The sequence below is a fragment of the Rhinichthys klamathensis genome, unplaced genomic scaffold, assembly GCF_029890125.1.
Source record: "Rhinichthys klamathensis goyatoka isolate OS25496 unplaced genomic scaffold, OSU_Roscu_1.1 h1tg000578l_1, whole genome shotgun sequence".
NCBI lineage: Eukaryota > Metazoa > Chordata > Actinopteri > Cypriniformes > Leuciscidae > Rhinichthys > Rhinichthys klamathensis.
The window spans coordinates 1,260,001-1,279,218 of NW_026607042.1; the positions used below are offsets into that span (position 1 = coordinate 1,260,001).

The 19,218-nt window shown below is 39.2% G+C and overlaps 1 long non-coding RNA gene across 2 annotated transcripts in view; it reads right to left on the reverse strand.

Moving 5' to 3' along the window:
- LOC130075373 (uncharacterized) overlaps positions 1-19,218 on the reverse strand; it is a 37,089-nt gene that overhangs the window by 5,584 nt on the left and 12,287 nt on the right. Inside the window, exon 2 of one of the 2 annotated variants that reach the window (XR_008805472.1) lies at positions 1,791-1,811. The exons of the other annotated variant lie outside the window; for it this stretch is intronic. This is a non-coding gene — a long non-coding RNA (uncharacterized LOC130075373). The remainder of the gene's footprint in view (positions 1-1,790; positions 1,812-19,218) is intronic. 2 annotated transcript variants of the gene reach the window in all.

Genomic DNA, 19,218 nt, shown 5'->3' on the forward strand with positions numbered 1-19,218 from the left:
TTCTTTCTAACTAATCTTTCTTCTTTCTTTCTTTCTTTCTTTCTAACTAATCTTTCTTTCTTTCTTTCTTTCTTTCTTTCTTTCTTTCTTTCTAACTAATCTTTCTTTCTTTCTTTCTAACTAATCTTTCTTTCTTTCTTTCTTTCTTTCTTTCTAACTAATCTTTCTTCTTTCTTTCTTTCTTTCTTTCTTTCTTTCTAACTAATCTTTCTTCTTTCTTTCTTTCTTTCTAACTAATCTTTCTTCTTTCTTTCTAACTAATCTTTCTTCTTTTTTCTTTCTCTCTTTCTAACTAATCTTTCTTCTTTCTTTCTTTCTTTCTTTCTTTCTTTCTTTCTTTCTTTCTTTCTTTCTTTCTTTCTTTCTTTCTAACTAATCTTTCTTCTTTCTTTCTTTCTTTCTAACTAATCTTTCTTCTTTCTTTCTAACTAATCTTTCTTCTTTTTTCTTTCTCTCTTTCTAACTAATCTTTCTTTTTTCTTTCTAACTAATCTTTCTTCTTTCTTTCTTTCTTTCTTTCTTTCTTTCTTTCTTTCTTTCTTTCTTTCTTTCTTTCTTTCTTTCTAACTAATCTTTCTTCTTTCTTTCTTTCTTTCTTTCTAACTAATCTTTCTTTCTTTCTTTCTTTCTTTCTTTCTTTCTTTCTAACTAATCTTTCTTCTTTCTTTCTTTCTTTCTTTCTTTCTTTCTTTCTTTCTTTCTTTCTAACTAATCTTTCTTCTTTCTTTCTAACTAATCTTTCTTCTTTCTTTCTTTCTAACTAATATTTCTTTCTTTCTTTCTAACTAATCTTTCTTCTTTCTTTCTTTCTTTCTTTCTTTCTAACTAATATTTCTTCTTTCTTTCTCTCTTTCTTTCTTTCTTTCTTTCTTTCTTTCTAACTTTTCTTTCTTTCTTTCTAACTAATCTTTCTTCTTTCTTTCTTTCTTTCTTTCTTTCTTTCTTTCTAACTAATCTTTCTTCTTTCTTTCTTTCTTTCTTTCTTTCTTTCTTTCTTTCTTTCTAACTAATCTTTCTTCTTTATTTCTTTCTAACTAATCTTTCTTCTTTCTTTCTTTCTTTCTTTCTTTCTTTCTTTCTTTCTTTCTTTCTTTCTTTCTTTCTTTCTTTCTTTCTAACTAATCTTTCTTCTTTCTAACTAATCTTTCTTTCTTTCTTTCTAACTAATCTTTCTTCTTTCTTTCTTTCTTTCTTTCTAACTAATCTTTCTTCTTTCTTTCTAACTAATCTTTCTTCTTTTTTCTTTCTAACTAATCTTTCTTTCTTTCTTTCTTTCTTTCTTTCTTTCTTTCTTTCTTTCTAACTAATCTTTCTTCTTTCTTTCTTTCTTTCTTTCTTTCTTTCTTTCTTTCTTTCTTTCTTTCTTTCTTTCTTTCTTTCTTTCTTTCTAACTAATCTTTCTTCTTTCTTTCTTTCTTTCTAACTAATCTTTCTTCTTTCTTGCTTTCTTTCTTTCTTTCTTTCTTTCTTTCTTTCTAACTAATCTTTCTTCTTTCTTTCTTTCTTTCTTTCTTTCTTTCTTTCTTTCTTTCTTTCTTTCTAACTAATCTTTCTTCTTTTTTCTTTCTCTCTTTCTAACTAATTTTTTCTTTTTTTCTTTCTAACTAATCTTTCTTCTTTCTTTCTTTCTTTCTTTCTTTCTTTCTTTCTTTCTTTCTTTCTTTCTTTCTTTCTTTTTTTCTTTCTAACTAATCTTTCTTCTTTCTTTCTTACTAATCTTTCTTCTTTCTTTCTTTCTTTCTTTCTTTCTTTCTTTCTTTCTAACTAATCCATATTTCTATCTGTCTTACTTATCTTTCTTTCTACCTAATCTTTCTTTCTTTTTTCTTTCTTTCTTTCCAACTGATCTTTCTTTCTTTCTTTCTTTCTTTCTAACTAATCTATCTTTCTTTCTTTCTAACTAATCTGTCTTTCTTTCTTTCTAACTAATCTGTCTTTCTTTTTTCTTTCTAACTAATCTCTTTCTTTCTTACTAATCTATCTTTCTTTCTAACTAATCTATCTTTCTTTCTTTCTTTCTAACTAAACTTTCTTTCTTTATCTCTTTTTAAACTAATCTTTCTTTCTTTCTAACTAATCTTTCTTTCAGTGAAACCAGTCTTTCTGTCTATCTAACTAATCTTTCTTTTCTTTTCTAACTAATCCATCTATCCGACTTCAAACTACTTTAAACTTCTTCAAACTCTCTGGTCCGGCTTTCTCAAGCCAACTTAAAGTTTGTCTCATCAAATTTTTTTTAGTTATTATTCTTTTTATGAGCACTAAAATTTCAGACTCTAACTCCTCCTAGAGCTTTAACTCCACATACTCCAAACTCGGCTCAGACACTCAAACTGTTCTGACTTAGTGTGCTATATCTTTTCTAACTGATCGGACTTACGGTTTTCCTAAAAATGACGATCAAAACTCGGAAAAAAACATTTGAAAATCCCATTGACTTAACATTGCGGAATGTTGAGATTTTCAAACTGACCAACTGCCAAAAATTCAAAAATTCAAATCTAAACACCTTGAAGCCCTAGACTCAATCAAACTGCCAAACTGCCATTCTGTATGTACTAATGAACCTACCTATCTCTCTCTCTCTCTCTCTCTCTCTCTCTCTCTCTCTCTCTCTCTCTCTCTCTCTCTCTCTCTCTCTCTCTGGTGCATGCTGGGAATTGGGAAGGGAATGCATGGGAGGGTGATCTAGGTGAGAGGAACTTTTCAAATTTTTCACTATTTCTTGCTTTTTTCTTGTATTCGATTATTTTAATTGAAAAAGGAAAAAAAGTTTTAATAAAAAAAAAAAAAAAAAAAAAAAAAAAAAAACTGAGTTTGTTTTCCGCGAGAGTTGTCTCGTGTCGGAGGTAGGCGTCAGGCCTGTCGCTCCGGCATGGGATTAGGTGTGTGACCCATTCAGGTGTGCCTGTAGAGGATGTGTTACTGGACGTGGCAGAGCGCGTGGGCCATGAGAATATCATTTCGGCGTCTCGGATGAACAAGGCCGTAGTGGTATTTTTGAAGGAAGAAAATCTGGTTCATGGTTTGATCGAGAGCGGGATATCGGTAAGTGGCACATTTGTTTCTGTTCAACCCTTAGTTTCAATCACGACGAAGGTGACGGTTTCCAACGTTCCGACTTTTATTCCCGATGCCGACATTGAGCGAGAGCTTTCTCGATTTGGGAAACTTGCCAGTGGAATTAGAACGGTTTCACTTGGTTGTAAGAATGCCGCTTTAAAGCATGTGTTGTCATTTAGGCGACAGGTGTATATGTTTCTAAAAGAACCGACGCTGAATATCTCTTTTCGATGTGTTTTTGAGGGCAAGTCGTACATGATGTACGCGAGCACGGGAGAAATGCGGTGTTTTGATTGCGGGAGTATTGGACATGTCAGGCTGTCTTGTCCTCATCGAGTTGAACTAGAGAATGAAGCAGGCCCTAGCAATACTTCAGATAAGAGGAATGAAAATGAAGTACAAAAGAGTAGTGTACCAAATGAAGCAGCAGTGGTGAATAATGAGGTTCAGAATGTGGATTCAAATTTGAAGGAAGGAATGATAGTAGAAGATCCATCCACTAATAATGAAAAAGATACAGAGGAAGCTTCTGGTAGTAAGACAAAACAGGGAAAAATGAAGAGAGTTAATGTTGTAACTGATGTGGCTGTTGAGAGAAGCACTGTGGTACAAGGGTCTGGACAGAGTGATACTGTGGTAAAGGGGCCTGAGCAGGGTGATACTGTGGAGAGTTCAGAGAATACAAGCCAGACGAATGATGACGTAAGCGGTTTGAAAGGTGATGTTTTGGAAAGAGGAAAGATAGTATCTTTGATTAAGAAGGTGCAATCAGAAATGGTTGATGAGGGAATGGATGATGATGGCAATGGTGGTGGTGGTGATGATGATGATGATGATGATGATGGTGGTGGGTTGTCTGATTTCTCAGACATGTCAGATGTTTCGCAAGTAAGCTGTGAGCAGGTTTATTCTCTAGATGAAATAAACAAATTCCTGGACAGTAGTATTAACATAAACCATGTGTCAAAAAAGGTGTTTTATGACTTTGATTTATGGTTTTGAGGTTCCCCTGTCTCTGATTTATGATGGGTCACTGACAGGCTCCGGTATGTCTAGGCTGCGCGACGCCATGTGACATCCTCCTGCGTTGACATCCTGGGTCAGAGGTGTAAAAGAAAGGTGTCTGGCCCTTGGCCTTCCGGGTTTATTGGCCCTCTACCTGCGCGAGATGTTATGTCGTTGTGTATTCTGTCTGCTGGGGAGGCCCCTTTTCACACTTCGCCAAAACCTGCGTGTATAAATGTGTGTTGAACGCGAGCACAGTCACTGAAGCGTACTAGTGTGTGTGTCTCGTGTCAAGCATCACCGCTGTTTATTCTCGTTCTCAAACTATTTTCCAAGCCATATTGTGTTGTTGGAATCGTGAGTGCAAGAAGATGGAATCCTGTTCTAACAGTGAGTGTTTTTTATTATTTAGTAACATTGTTAAGAAACATTATTTTTGTTTACGAGCGTCGCTGTTCTATTGCTTACTTAAGGTTTTATCTGCCCGCTTCAGATGGTGAAAGTTTGAGTCTCTTCGATCTTGTTGAGGAGATTAATTTCCTAAATCAAGCCGGCGGTACGTATAATTATGTTTAAATGTTGCATACGTTGTGTGTGTGTGTGTGTTTGTGTGCGTGTGTGTGACGGATGATGTTTTGTTTTGTTTTCGTCAGGAGGCGTGGCTAGACCTAGCACAGCTGCTGCTACGCACAAAGCTGTTGCCTCTTCACGAGCGATCACGGAAGCACTTGTGGCAGGTATTGTTAAATGTTGTTACACCCGTGTTTAAACAGTGTTGTGACTGTGTGAAAAATATCTTATCTTCTCTGGGTTTTTTGTTTTTACCAGGGCCGAAACGCGTGACTATCAAGGCCTTAGTACATGCACCACCGCGAAGCTGCGAGTCTGCTAACGTTGAAGTTATTCCCCTGGGTATGTGCATTGTGATTCGGCTTTATCAAACAATGTTATGCTGCTATGGTTTGTTGATTTTGTTTTAAAACTTTAACACATGTATTTACAGATGGTTTATCAAACGTTGTGAGCAATGTCGGTGTGTCTGAACGTGTGAATGATCCAGATAAGCCTAGTTTGAAGGGCATAGTGGCGAAACCGAAAAATAAGTTGAAACGTAAAGCTGCTGTGGTGTCCCATGCGGACGCAAAAGCTTCTGCTGATGGGTCATCGAGAGACGTACCACAGACATCTGCCCCAAAAAAGCCAAGACGATCAGCTGATAAAAGTAAGTAATGAACAAAAGCTGATGGATTGTTTTCTGTTCACACTAAATCAGAAAGATAAATATTGTTTATTTGAATGTGATAGTGAGAGGTCGAATGTGTTTGTGGATGTATAATGTGCCAATACGCTAGTTTAGAACTGTTGTTATCATACATTACACCATTGGAGAACTGTGTGTAAAAAAAGTGTAGACATGATGATTTTAGGCTGCTGTGCCATTCCATATTAGCATGGTCTTGTTTGATTGTTTGTTTATATATATATATATATATATATATATATATATATAAAGAGAGAGAGAGAGAGAGAGAGAGAGAGAGAGAGAGAGAGAGAATTTGACAATACGTATTGTTTTTTAATGTTACATTAGTACCAGACTGATTTTTATTTTATTTTTAGTCTTAGAAAATATAGTTAATATTAATATTACTGTTATCATTATAATATTAACACATTTGTACTAACTTTTTTTGTTTGTTTGCACCCTTTTCTACTTCTTAACAGAGGTGGTCGTAGTTCCCGATATAAATGATGTTCAGAGCTGGAGTGAGGGTCTGATACAATCGTGGGACGGCTGTGTTTTTACAAACGACCCTAAAGAAACACCGCAGTCTGTTCCAACCAGCGAACGGGTCGTGGTCGTGGAGGAATCCGACCCTGAACAGCTGCCTTCAAATCAGGAGGCTTACAAACAGGAATCACAACCCTTTATAGACAATCAGCACATAGCCGGACTGATACAGGACTCTGTCAAGACCGCATTGAATGCCTTCGAGGTACGTTTTGACAAACGCCTTAATGCCATTGAGAGACGTTTAGATGCTTATGAGTCAACACAACAACAACAGGGAATTTGGCTTAAACAATGCATAGCAGCGCAACGGTTGCATAGTGGTACTGTTCAAAAAGTAGCCAGAGAACAATGCCTGACTACAGAATTGTTAAAGCAACTGGTTCTCATGCTTAAAAAGAAACTTGGGTGAGTTGACAACATTTTATATATATATACATATTTTGCATACTATGTTTTTTTTTGTTTTGTTTTTTTTCTTCAACATTTGTCAGTTTTTCATTCTATCTTTTTTTTACTGTATGGACACAGGGTTTATTATCCATAGTTTTTAAGGTGTTGCTACATGTGATTTAAATAAATAAAATAAAAAAGATCTGATTTAAAAATGCCTAAACGTTGTCGGGAGCCAGATGGTTTTGATCAGGGTCCGGTAGCTAGGTTTAGACGAAACGATGGTAGCGTGGTGCCCCTCGAACAGTGCAGTAACACAGAAACATTGCTCTATTTAATACAGACTGTGGAGGATATGAATAGGTCTGAGTCTTCAACTGATACGTTGGTAGAATTATTAAACATCGTGAGATCAATATCCGATGAGGATCCTGACCCAAATAATGATTTTGAACATGTTGTAAATACCCAACAAGCAGGAGAGGTGTTAGAACCTCCTCCAGAACCAAATTCTGCATTTGATCATCTTGTGTCTTTTCACCAGTCAGGCGAGGGCCCAGGTACACAGACACATCGCACACTCAACCCTGAAGCGCCCAATATGGGTCTCACAGATAGAGATATAGAATCACTTGTAACAGTAGGTGGTGATGTTAGTGGGTACACGGTACTGCCACGAGCACGGTTCAATGGTCTGGAAGTCCACAGGCTTATAAATTTGCGAGAGATATCTTCGACAGATTTAGCAGCCTACACAGTGTTTTTACATGACACACTTTCTGAAATTGTGGAGTTTTCCAAACTGTTAGGCGGAGACGGATGTTTAATCAGCATCACGTTGAGGGGGTCGAGTTTGACATCAGATGTTAGTACACTTTTGACGGGTAGCAATGGTTATAGTGTAGATCTATTTATAAACGACCTTGAAAAAATAATGCAGAGCAACTCTGACGTACAGTTTGATGAGAGATTGAATTTAAGACTGTCGATAGCGAGAAGTAAACACGGCGGTGTTTATCGAAAGATCCGTGATCTTGCCCACAATGAAGTGATTACCAAAAACAGACTTAATCTGTTCTGTCCCACGAACATTTCAAACAATCTTTGTTTTGCAATCTGTCTGGCACATTTCCTAAATCCACAGAAACCACACGTAGAGCTTGAGTCTGTAGCATCTTCAATACAGAAGTCAGCTGGCTATGGTGATCAATACAAGATAGCGTTTAATGACATCAGACGGTTTGAACAGATGCTGAGCGTTAAAATAGTTGTCTTCTATCGGTCTGATACGGGTGTTTTGGAGAAGTATACAAACACAGACGATCCGCATCCTAAAACAGTATTTTTGTACCTGCATGACAATCATTATTTTATGATTAAAAATCTACGTGCATTTATTGGCACCCCATACGTGTGTGAGTTCTGCCACCGAGGATTCACCTGTAGGAGAGATCACAGATGTCGGTACATCTGCGATGTCTGTAATGACCCGGAATGTCATAAACACCCCAAAAAGCCAAAACATTGCGGCGACTGCCTGCGCTACTGTAAGTCTAACTATTGTTTCGAGATGCATAAAAAACCACCTCGGGGTATGCAATACGCGCAGTGCGACGTGACTAAATATTGCGGTAAATGTAATAGACGTTACCATGTCAGCGGTACTAAACCCAAACCCCATAAATGCCCTGCAGATCGTTGTGTGCACTGTGGTGAGAGTTTGGTCACCGATGGTATGCATCAGTGTTTTATCCAACCAGTTAAGCCGGAGATGCCGAACGATCGTTACATTTTCTACGATTTTGAGACCCGTTATGAAAATGGTAAACACGTTGCCAATTTTGTATGTGCTATCACGTTTAATGGCGAGGAATTCGTGGCTGAAGGGACCGATTGTGTGGATCGTCTCGTTAAAAAATTCAGACAACCACGTTACCTTAATTACACATGGCTAGCCCACAATGCAGCAGGATTTGACAATTTCATAATTTTGGAATTCTTTACTAAGATGGGGATTGCTCCTAAAATCACAATGCAAGGTTGCAGGCTAATCTTAATGTATGACACAGCTTTCAAGCAACGTTTTATTGATACATATTCCTTCATACCCATGCGTCTGGCCAAGACACCCGTTGCATTTAATCTGACTAATGCAGAGAAGGGGTATTTTCCGCACCACTTTAACCGCGTTGAAAATGACAACTACATAGGCCCGTACCCTGACAAGAAATTTTACGGGTATGCGACAATGTCGAACCAAGACAGGGCTGCGTTTGATGATTGGTACAATACCATATCTGACAAAGTGTTCGATTTTAAAAAAGAACTCGCGCTTTATGGTAAAAACGATGTCGTTTTGCTGAGGGAGGCATGCATGAAGTACCGCGACGAATTCATTTTGTGTACAGGCCTTGATCCATTTAATTACACCACTTTGGCAGCAACATGTATGGCCACATATAAAACACACTACATCCCAAAAGACACAATAGCTCTGACACGTAACAATGCGTACACCAACCAGAACAAAACATATTCGAACATTTCAATTGAATGGCTCGAATTCATCCGAAAATCACGGGGCATAGAAATTCAACATGCTTTAAACACCGGTGAGGCGTCATTTGGGAAATACTATGTGGATGGTTTCTACGACGATGGCTACGTGAAAAAAGCATTCGAATTTCTCGGGTGTTTCTTTCATGGTTGTGAACGATGTTATAACCCCAACGACCTAAACCCTTTATCAAAAGTGCCTTATGGCGTTTTGAGAAGACAATGCGACGACAAGATTGAAATTTTGGAGCGTGCGTACGGTCTTCAGGTCGAGGTGATTTGGGAATGTGCATGGATGCGCGCTAAACAGAGTGATGTTGCAGTTATGGATTTCATGTCCACTTACAAACACACTGAAAGATTGAAACCCCGTGAAGCTCTATTCGGCGGCCGAACGAACGCATTAAAACTGTATCACAAAGTTGCGGAGGGCGAGCGGATTAGGTATGTTGACTTTACATCACTATATCCCTACTGTCAGGCTCGAAAATGTTACCCAATTGGGCATCCGGAAATAATACACAAGGATTTTCAAAAACTTGAAGATTATTACGGACTCGTCAAGGCAACAGTCCTTCCGCCACGGAAGTTGCTTCACCCCGTACTGCCTTATAGGACCGGGGGTAAGTTAATGTTCCCTCTTTGCCGCACGTGTGCTGAACAGCAGAACCAGACACACCCGTGTGTGCATACTAATGAGGAAAGATCAATTCATGGGTGCTGGGTTAGCATTGAACTGTTAAAAGCCGTTGAGAAGGGTTATGTAGTGACAAAAATCGATGAGGTCTGGCATTTTCCCCAACGCTCTGAAACATTGTTTTGTGATTATGTTAAAACATTTTTACAGTTCAAACAGGAAAGTTCAGGTTTTCCAAAAGACGTTGTGACCGACGCCGACAAAGAATCGTATGTTAGAGATTACTTTGAGAAAGAAGGGATTAAGCTGAATCTGGACAAGATTGAGTTTAATGCTGCACGTAGATCCATCATGAAGCTACTGCTTAACTCTTTGTGGGGGAGGTTCAGTATGCGCGAGGAGTTACCGACAACCGAAATACTAACAGACCCCGAACAGTTTGCCCGATACATTTTTGGCACTGAGTATGACCTCAAGCATTTCTCATTTGTGTCAGACACTGTTGCAATCGTTCAGTGGGCTTACGCAAATGGGAAAGGGACCCAGACTCGTGACATTAACGTCTTTCTCGGGGCTTTTACAACGGCCCACGCGCGGTTAGAACTTTATGATCTTATGGACAGGTTGGGTGATAGACTGCTTTATTGCGACACAGATAGTGTTGTGTTCACGTCTAAAGAGGGTGAATATGAGCCCCCACTGGGGCCATATCTTGGTGACCTTACTGATGAAGTTGGGGATGGAGACCATATTGTGGAATTTTCGGCAAGTGGTCCGAAAAGTTACGGGTACAGAACTGCTAAGGGTAAGGTCTGTATGAAGGCCAAAGGCATCACACTGAATGCTGTAAACTCCGAGACCATTAGGTTAGACACATTAATTGGGCTTGTCGATCAATATGTGAGGGGGCGGGGTGACAGTAATCACATTCTCGCGTACACCGACAGTATAGTGAGGAACAAAAAGCAGTTCACATTGCACAACAAGTCAGTTGTGAAAAAATTTAAAGTCGTATACAACAAGCGTGTACTGCTACCCGACCTAACTACGCTACCATATGGGTACTGACAACGTTTTTGGGCACCGGGGTGTGGTAGACCCGAATGGTTTTGATTTTAGATTACAACATCCTTTTTCATGTGTGTTAAGCGGTCCTTCTAGCTCAGGAAAAACATTTTTTGTAAAAAAGTTGTTGGAAAATGCTAAAAGTGTAATTTCTAAAAAAATTGAAAACATTGTGTACATTTATGACTGCTGGCAACCTATGTATGATGAATTGTTGAAACTGTATGATATTAAATTTATTGAAGGTATACCGCAGACTCTGAATGATGATCGCTTGTTTCCCACCAACAAGACCAATTTTGTGATATTGGATGATGTTATGAAAGATGCTAGCAGCAATTCAGAAGTTGAACGTTTGTTTACCAACTATGTGCACCATAGAAGCTTGAGTGCAATATATATCGTACAAAACTTATTTTTTCAAGGTAAATCCAGTAGGACTATCAGTTTGAACACTAATTATTTGGTATTGTTTAAAAACCCTAGAGACAATACCCAAATTAATGTCTTAGCGCGGCAGATGTACCCCAGGAACACAAAATACTTTATGGAGTGTTATGAAAATGCTACCAGCACCCCTTTCGGGTATCTATTGATTGACTTTAAAGCGAAAACACCAGAACAGTACCGTCTCAGAACAGATATTCTGTCACAACATCCAGTTGTGTACATTCAGAAAAGAAAACATTGACAGAGAGATTTGAAAATGTCTGCAAGACTTTTAAGAAACCTACCTCTTTTAAAATTGTTATTAAAAGCCACGCCTAAACAAAGACGCGTTATTTTAGAGGCGGCTGCAGACGAACTCATTGTGACATTGTGTGAAGTAGCTCTTAACGTAGTCCACGGTAATATTCCGCTAACACCACAGCAATATCAGAAACTGAAGAGAAGAAGAAGTGAGATCAAAATTGTTGCAGATAAAAAGGTTGGAGTTAGACGTAAAAGACGGTTAATCAACCAACAAGGAGGATTTCTACTACCTTTGCTAAGTGCGGCAATCCCGTTTATAACCAGTTTGGTTACATCTAAATAAGTTTGGTGATGGAGTATGCCGAGAAGATGTTTTTAGTACCGCAACACCAGTTGGATAAGCTGAAATCCTCTAACACCCGTGAGTCTATACAACAGGTTGTGGAGAATGACCTGGACATGACTATAAGAAATATTTTGCACAGGTCTGATCTGGATCACCATGAAAAAGCTAAGATGTACACAGGTGTTTTGCAGCGGTTTTTAACACTCACTAGACAAGGGGATAGAGAATCCGGTACATTAACATTAAGGCTACCACAGCCTAGTAATGTTGAAAAAGAAGACCCACCCGCACCAGGCCATGTGCGTGCCCATGACGATTTAGGTGATTTTTCAGATGAGATTTTAAAAAATATTCCACAGAGGAGTGTGAAAAATGTTCGTTACATTTTAGATAAAATGTCTAAAACTAAAGATGTTACTTCATGGACTGAGTCGGGAGAGTTTGTGTTTAAAGGCAGAACAATCCCTGGTTCACACATGCTTGACTTAGTTAAAAGCGTCACGGCTCCACAAAAGATTGTTGACGAGCGGAGACCTGGCGGGTGGCGTGAATTTCTGGAGGCTTTTGCTAGTTTAAATTTGCCATACTCTGTGGTACCAAACCACAATGTCAGACATGCAATTAACTCTTTCAAAACCAAATCGACCACGTCTATAACAGGATCATCTAAGAGGAGTAAGAAACAGAAAGACCCGAGTCGGTGGTTAAGTTTTTAAACTAACAGTTTGTATGTATTGTGTTCTCAATTTCTCTCTTTTTTTTTTGAGAACTTATGATGTGATGTATGTGTAATAAAAGTGGGGATAAAGAAACAAAATTCCGTTCTTTAGTTGTTTTTATTAAAATATTAAGCATGAGACATGAACATTTCACCCATTTGTACACACTGAACACATTTAAAAACATTTTCACTACATGGTGCTTGTTTTAGTTTTCTCACAAATGCTGACACCTTTTTGTCATTTTTAATAAAGTCGTTGGTATACAATTTCATCACATAATCATAATCAAATCCCTTTGCCATGTGGTAGAGAAAGAACACACAATGTTGTCCACATGTATCTGATGAAAAATCTTGGACTTGCACAGTTGAATGTAGTACTTGACTAGAGTTGAGCTTTAAAAAGTTTTTGATAATCGGCGGAAAACCATGATAATCTGGTTTATTACCGAAGCTGTCGAAAAAACATCCTACACCATCCTCATTTATGTAGATAGCCAACCAGTGTTCCCCTGGGAGTCCTGAAGGATGTGTATTGATCAAAACCTATCAAACAATCAAACTATCAAACTATCAAACAATGCATAAACAATTAAGTTAATCGTACGTGGTAGCGGCTGTCTAAAACGGGCCACTGCAGAACCATTTTCATATTCAGGTTGCAGAGGCTTCGCTGGGTACTGTTGCCCATCCAGATAAATGGCCAGAAATTCTAAATCATAGTTTTTAAACGCAAATGGGTTTTTATTATAGGCACCCACAAATGCATCATTATCAACCATAGCTAGAACCAGAGATTTTGGCAGAGTTCCTAAGAACAAGTTTTCTTGATTGCAGACACGTGAGCCTGCAGGTATTGAGAAGTTTTTCAGACACACTCTGTCGATGGGGTATTTGGCTGTGGTTGAGAGTAGAGCTTGTGCATGCCCCAGTCTCACAGCTGGCGACACAGACACTTTTTTCACAAATAGCGACGCAGACAGGATGTTTAGTTTATAGGCTGTAGCGTTGCTCCTCATCAGGCAGAATTCATCCTTACCTCTAGTCATTCTAATTTTAAGATCTAATCCATTAAGTAATAGTTTTTCCTGAAAGACGATGTCACTGTGAACAGGCGCGAGTAGTTCGACCACATTACTAGCGTTGGTGAAGGCTGCTCTCTTTGTCAGCCCGCGATTTCCCCCAGCCGGGTCAGCCACATCCATATGGCCCGCAGTGTCCAGGTAAAAGAGCCCTGCTGAGAAAAGCGTTTCAAGGGCGTCTTTACCATAATTGGTAAGACATTCTATCATACAGCGGTATGGGTATGTGCTAGAACTCTGTGATATAAGCCGATCTCCAAGCGACACATCCACTTGTGAAAAAATTGTAGATCCAGGATAGTTCACAAGACCTACGGGATCTCCGTCTGCAATATCCGTCCCATCAGGATTAGTGATTTTGAGGCGCAAAAAAAGTAGTGTGCTGTTTAGATCTATGTAATCCTCCCCATTCCCCGCAATAAAAAATTCCAGCGGAGATGTGTCGGATATCGCTGATAGTGGTGGAACTTCTATATAAGTGTTTTTTTCAATTGCTGTTTGAGTTAGTGGTACAGTAAACAGATCCAGTTCAGTCTTTAAACACTCTTCTGACATGTTGTGTAGTAACGCCATGATTTAAAATATTGTTTTAACAGAGCTCCTTGATCTTTTTGAAGCAGTACGCTTAGCTGTCTCCTTGCGCTTGCGTTTTACAACTGATGTTTTCTTGGGAGGTTGTTTTGTTTTCTTCTGCTTCTGGCCACTCCTCCGCACCCCTGGCGGCCTAGATGCTCTTTTGCGAGCCATTACCATTAGTCCGGATCCGTCTTGAGCATCATAGTTGTTGTTAAAAGATCTTGATAACGTATCACTAACAACGTCACTTAGTATGTTTTTTGCAGCTGATTTAAGATGCGGCTTGGCTATGCTAAATCCTCGTCTTAGTAGGGGTATAGCCATTCTAAAGAGCCCCCGAAAAATCCCCCCCAAACCAGCCCCATACATGACTCCACCTCCTGCATACCCGGGGAGCCCGCTGCCTGCCTGATTCTGGTAATAGGCAACGTAACGCATAGGGTCAACATTGTGATTGTTGAAATATGCCATTTTAAACAAAGTGTTTTACAGGCCTGAAGTGAAGTTTGATGCACACTTTCCCGTAAGAAAATGGGACGTACTGGTTCTGATCGTCCTTCACTTCTATAACAATATCTGTGATGACTGATTTGTTGATAGACGCGTAGTGGGGTTTGTCGTATCGAACACTGACTGTGCTATTGTTGTCCCCTGTTATTTGTACACACTCCAGGAGCGGTACAAAAGCATCACCCACTGATTGGTAACGGATAATGTCCGTGTAGATATAAAGAGTATAGAAACCACCGTGTATGTCCGACTGATGCATTGCATATGTTACAATATCCTTTTCATAATTAGTTTTTTCAGGGTTTGTTTTTTGCAGAATAGAATCTCCTATAGGGACGCCTGGTTTCAATCCTAAAATAATGGCTAGTTTTCCATGGAAGGTCATTGAAATGTTAGGTTTTGCTTTCAGAAATACTTTGTTTTTTACGCGGTCATAACCGAGTTCCCCATGAGGCGCTACTAAATCATTTATTACACTAACTAGAGATGGGACATTGTCGTAATACCCTGTTTTTATTGGTATGCGTAGTTTCGATAAGCTGGTCTTCTTCACATCTACACCATGGCGTAAGCTGTTAGTGTACTTTTCACCATCGGTCGTGGTGGGTCCAATGTTTATCTCGAAAACGGCGTCATTGCTGTTAAAGGTGTACCAGCTTCTAGGATATTCAATTTGAACAAGCCCCACCTCCCATTCTCCTTTTATATTTATAGTGGTAGCCAGTCTTGTTCTATAATTAGAGATTTTATTATTAGGGTATACAGACTGCGAAGCGTTGCAGGGTAGTGTGACATAAAATCCACCCTCAGCCATGTCTGGTTTTTATACAACTGTATGCATCCTGTATGCGTGGTTTGTATTTATGGCTTCTGTACATCAACTAATTCTTTCTGGTCGATCCATGACGCAAACTTCGCTGGCCATCCGAGCCACTGTACCAGCACTAATGTTTTGCGACCCTTCGTCTTCTTATCTAAAATTTTTTCAACTTTAAATGTCTTGTTTTTACTGACAAATATTTTTTGCAATTCTTCGGCATAAAAAACGCCGTCGATAACATCCCCGTCGTTATCACTCAATCTGTAAACAGGGGGTTCTCGTGGGATACACGCTGATATAGTAAAATACTCTTGTGTGTAGTTTTCCTCATACCCTTTTGCAAACGGTCCTCTGACTTTAGAAATTCGAACCACATCACCAATCTTGTATTTAAATACGGGGTTAACACTATGAGGTCTGGTATCACCATATAGGTTATGCAGCACCACAGACTCGTTTTCTTTCCCCACATCAATCGGCCTCATCTTGATGCTTCTGTGATGGCTCGCATTATATCCTTGTGTAATGTCTTGAAGTATGTCGATGTAACGTTTGGAGTTTGTAGCAGTTAAATATCTCCACATTCTACCTTTTAAGGTTCTATTAAACCGCTCGACAACACATGCCTTTAATTCTGTGGCTGTTGCGAAATGGGCTATATTGTACTTTTTTGTTACATTTTGAAAATGTTTGTTAAAAAACTCCTTACCTTTATCTGTCTGTAATTTCTGTGGTACGCGTCCCTCTTTCAGTATGGATTCAAAAGCTTTAGAGACCTCTACACCACTCTTGTTTTTTAAAGCCCTTGTCCATGCATATTTACTAAAGAGATCGATGCATGTCAGCAAAAAATGGTTGTTGTCATTTACCGGGGCATATGCAGACATATCGACTAGATCGGCCTGGAACTCCATGTCGATACCGTAGACAAAAACCCGATTCCTTTTGTATTTTAGTGGGGCCGTTCTGTGTAGTGTATATGCATCCTCGCCAGCGAGCCAGTCTGAAACCTCTTTATCGGTTAAACGAACACCCGTTTCTTTTAAAACAGCTTCTTTTAAGCGTTTTTTCCCCCCTAAAGAACCAGGGTTAGAAGGTGTGTAATAAGTCTTTTTCATTTCTTCTGACATGTTTCCACTTCACGCTCCACAAAAAGAATAACACAGATGGTTTAAGTAATTTGGGTTTTTATTTCTTAAACAGTAAAAGAAAACAAAGGTATCATACAGCATCAATGTAGTGTAAAAAATGTATACACATCACAATGTTTTTTTTCAAGAATGTAATCAACCAGTGTTTCAATAATTTCACAAACATCAGCCTGATTGTTTCTTGTCAATATGTCTACACATAGATCAGTCACATATGTACACAAGCACAATATATCAGCTATTCTAATACAGCTGCCGCATTCAGTCATCAGGTCTAAAATCTTTCTGATAGTCACACAAATTGGTTCACCAGCATTAACGCATAAACGCATCAAATCTGTCCATTCATTTGACACAGTTCTTACAACAGACATTTGTTTCATGAGGTTTGTAAAACGATTGGTATCTACAGCACATCTGTTTACAGTAACAGATACATTGGCACATTCATTAATAATCTTATACAACAAGCCGGTCATCTCACATCTAATACGTTGTTTAAGTAGACACTTTGCCAGACCTGTTGCAAAACACGTATTCCCCATGTCGGTGTTACAGTCACTCAACTTGGACAATACCTTTCCAGCTGTCCACAGCGTCATAGACAATTTGTTCGCTGCTGACGTCCACAACTTTCTCTCTGACTTCACGAAGCTTTTCCACAATGAAAACTTCGTCACGCAGTTCATGTAAAATAGCCTCCACTGAACCTTGAATCCTCTGGGGGTGAACCCTTAAACCACAACGGTTCAATGCTTGAGCAACGATGTGCTTAAGGTCCGGTTTCACCAGATTACGTGTCAGTTCCTCAAAGTAGGCGTCAAAGAAATAGGGACCCGGTTCAAACAGGCAGGAATGTCTAATCTGACTGGGGTGATCCACTTCACAACCCAAACAGATTTCTTTCAGCTTTTTGTTGATGACGTGTTCCAGAAGGACCACAACAGTCGCTTTTATGATTTTGAATCCGTCCGAGTGGATACAACTGTCTGTGTTGTCAATTCCAGCAAGGGCCGCAGCTCCAGCTATTGCACCAGTGTTGCCGTATGGTGTTGTAAGGAAGGTCATGTTGTGATATCCAAGATCCATGCAAAATTTATCCAACCAACTGTTGTCGCAAGTTTGTGGGTGGGGCTCCAGCGGCGTAGCATTGTCATCAGGCATCGCTGGGGGAGCCTCAGGGTTGTTGGTGTAGCAGTAGACTGTTGTAGATTCTTGAGACATGGTGAATGAATGTAGCAATTGTACCGATCTGCAGGCGTTTTTAATGGCTGTAATACGTGGGTGGGGTTAAGAGGCGGTCTTCAGCGTTGGTAACGCCCTGCTCAGGGTGAAACAATTTAATCTTTACAGAACTGTAACGGTCATACATGTCGCACCATCTAAACATCTTGTCGATGCATGTAAATACGTTGTCAAGCGTACGAACATCTTTCCACTGAAACAAAAATTTCATGTCGTAGCACAAGTGATGCTCAGATTCACGAACAGGCCACGCACGTTCGCAGAGCTTTGTCTTGTTGTTGCAGCAGAAAATATAAACACAATCGTCTGGTAACTTTTTACTATGGTCCCCGACCACACGAAATCTTGTGTCAGGAATTGAGCCATCCCACTCGGCTACGTACAACGGATCATCACCACAGTCGTTCAAATCTCTCCAAACGTAGTTGAAAAACAGAAACCAGTCCTTCTTGTGGAAAATCACACATGGGGTCTGTGATGTAAAATCGTCTTCAACATCTCCTGTGTAGAGTTTCACAGTACGCATCACCTTGTCAAACACATACCTCACCACACGACCACCAGACATTGAGAAATCCTGTTTCACAAGAGCACTGTCTTCATGAAGAAATCTTGTCAAGCTAACATTTAGCTTTTTCCTTGGAGCAAAAGTTAGATCTTCTCTCATTTCAACAGGTCCTCTTGTCGGCGAAATACACATAACCTTTCTAGGGGTTTTAGGAGTTCTCGGAGTAGCCATTGTATCAGGAAAGTCGTAGAATGTCTTCTGTGTTCAACAGTGTAACCCCTAACCTTATTTAAAACTGCAACAAAAGACGTAGGTAGTGACGTAGTTGTGAAAAAGGCATACCTCATACCATAAAAACTACAATGGCAAGTTGCGAGGTGTGAGTTCGTTAACCCAGTCGTAAAAACCAGTCAAAAATTTAACATCTGTTTGATCTGTTTGTTTGTTTTTTAAAAGTCCCCGGACATCGGCACGGAGGATGTCACATGGCGTCGCGCAGCCTAGACATACCGGAGCCTGTCAGCGACCCATCATAAATCAGAGACAGGGGAACCTCAGAACCATAAATCAAAGTCATAAAACACCTTTTTTGACACATGGTTTATGTTAATACTACTCTGGACGAAACCTTTGGAAAATCTGTTGATGTAAGTAATCATTTTTCTGATCTGAAGAGGTTTGAGACTTCCGTTCGTTATTGGCAGAGGAAGGTTGGAGAAGATGAACTCAGTCAGAGAAAGAGATTTCGTTTAAAAAAGTTTCTTACAAAACTGAGAAGGGATAAAACCCCTATAAAACGTAAATTCAAATAATTGAATTAATGGTTTGCATATCACTCAGGATGGCTTTACTACACTGTTTATTTCTTTCTGTCTCTCTTTTCTTTCTCTTTATATTTTCTATGGAGATGATAAGGGTAGCCTCTTTAAATATTAACGGAGGGAGAGACAGGAGCAAGAGAGCAATGGTGGCAGAATTAATTAATATTAAGAATGTAAATGTTTCTTTTTTGCAAGAAACTCATACAGATTGTAATAATGAAGTAGAGTGGTGTA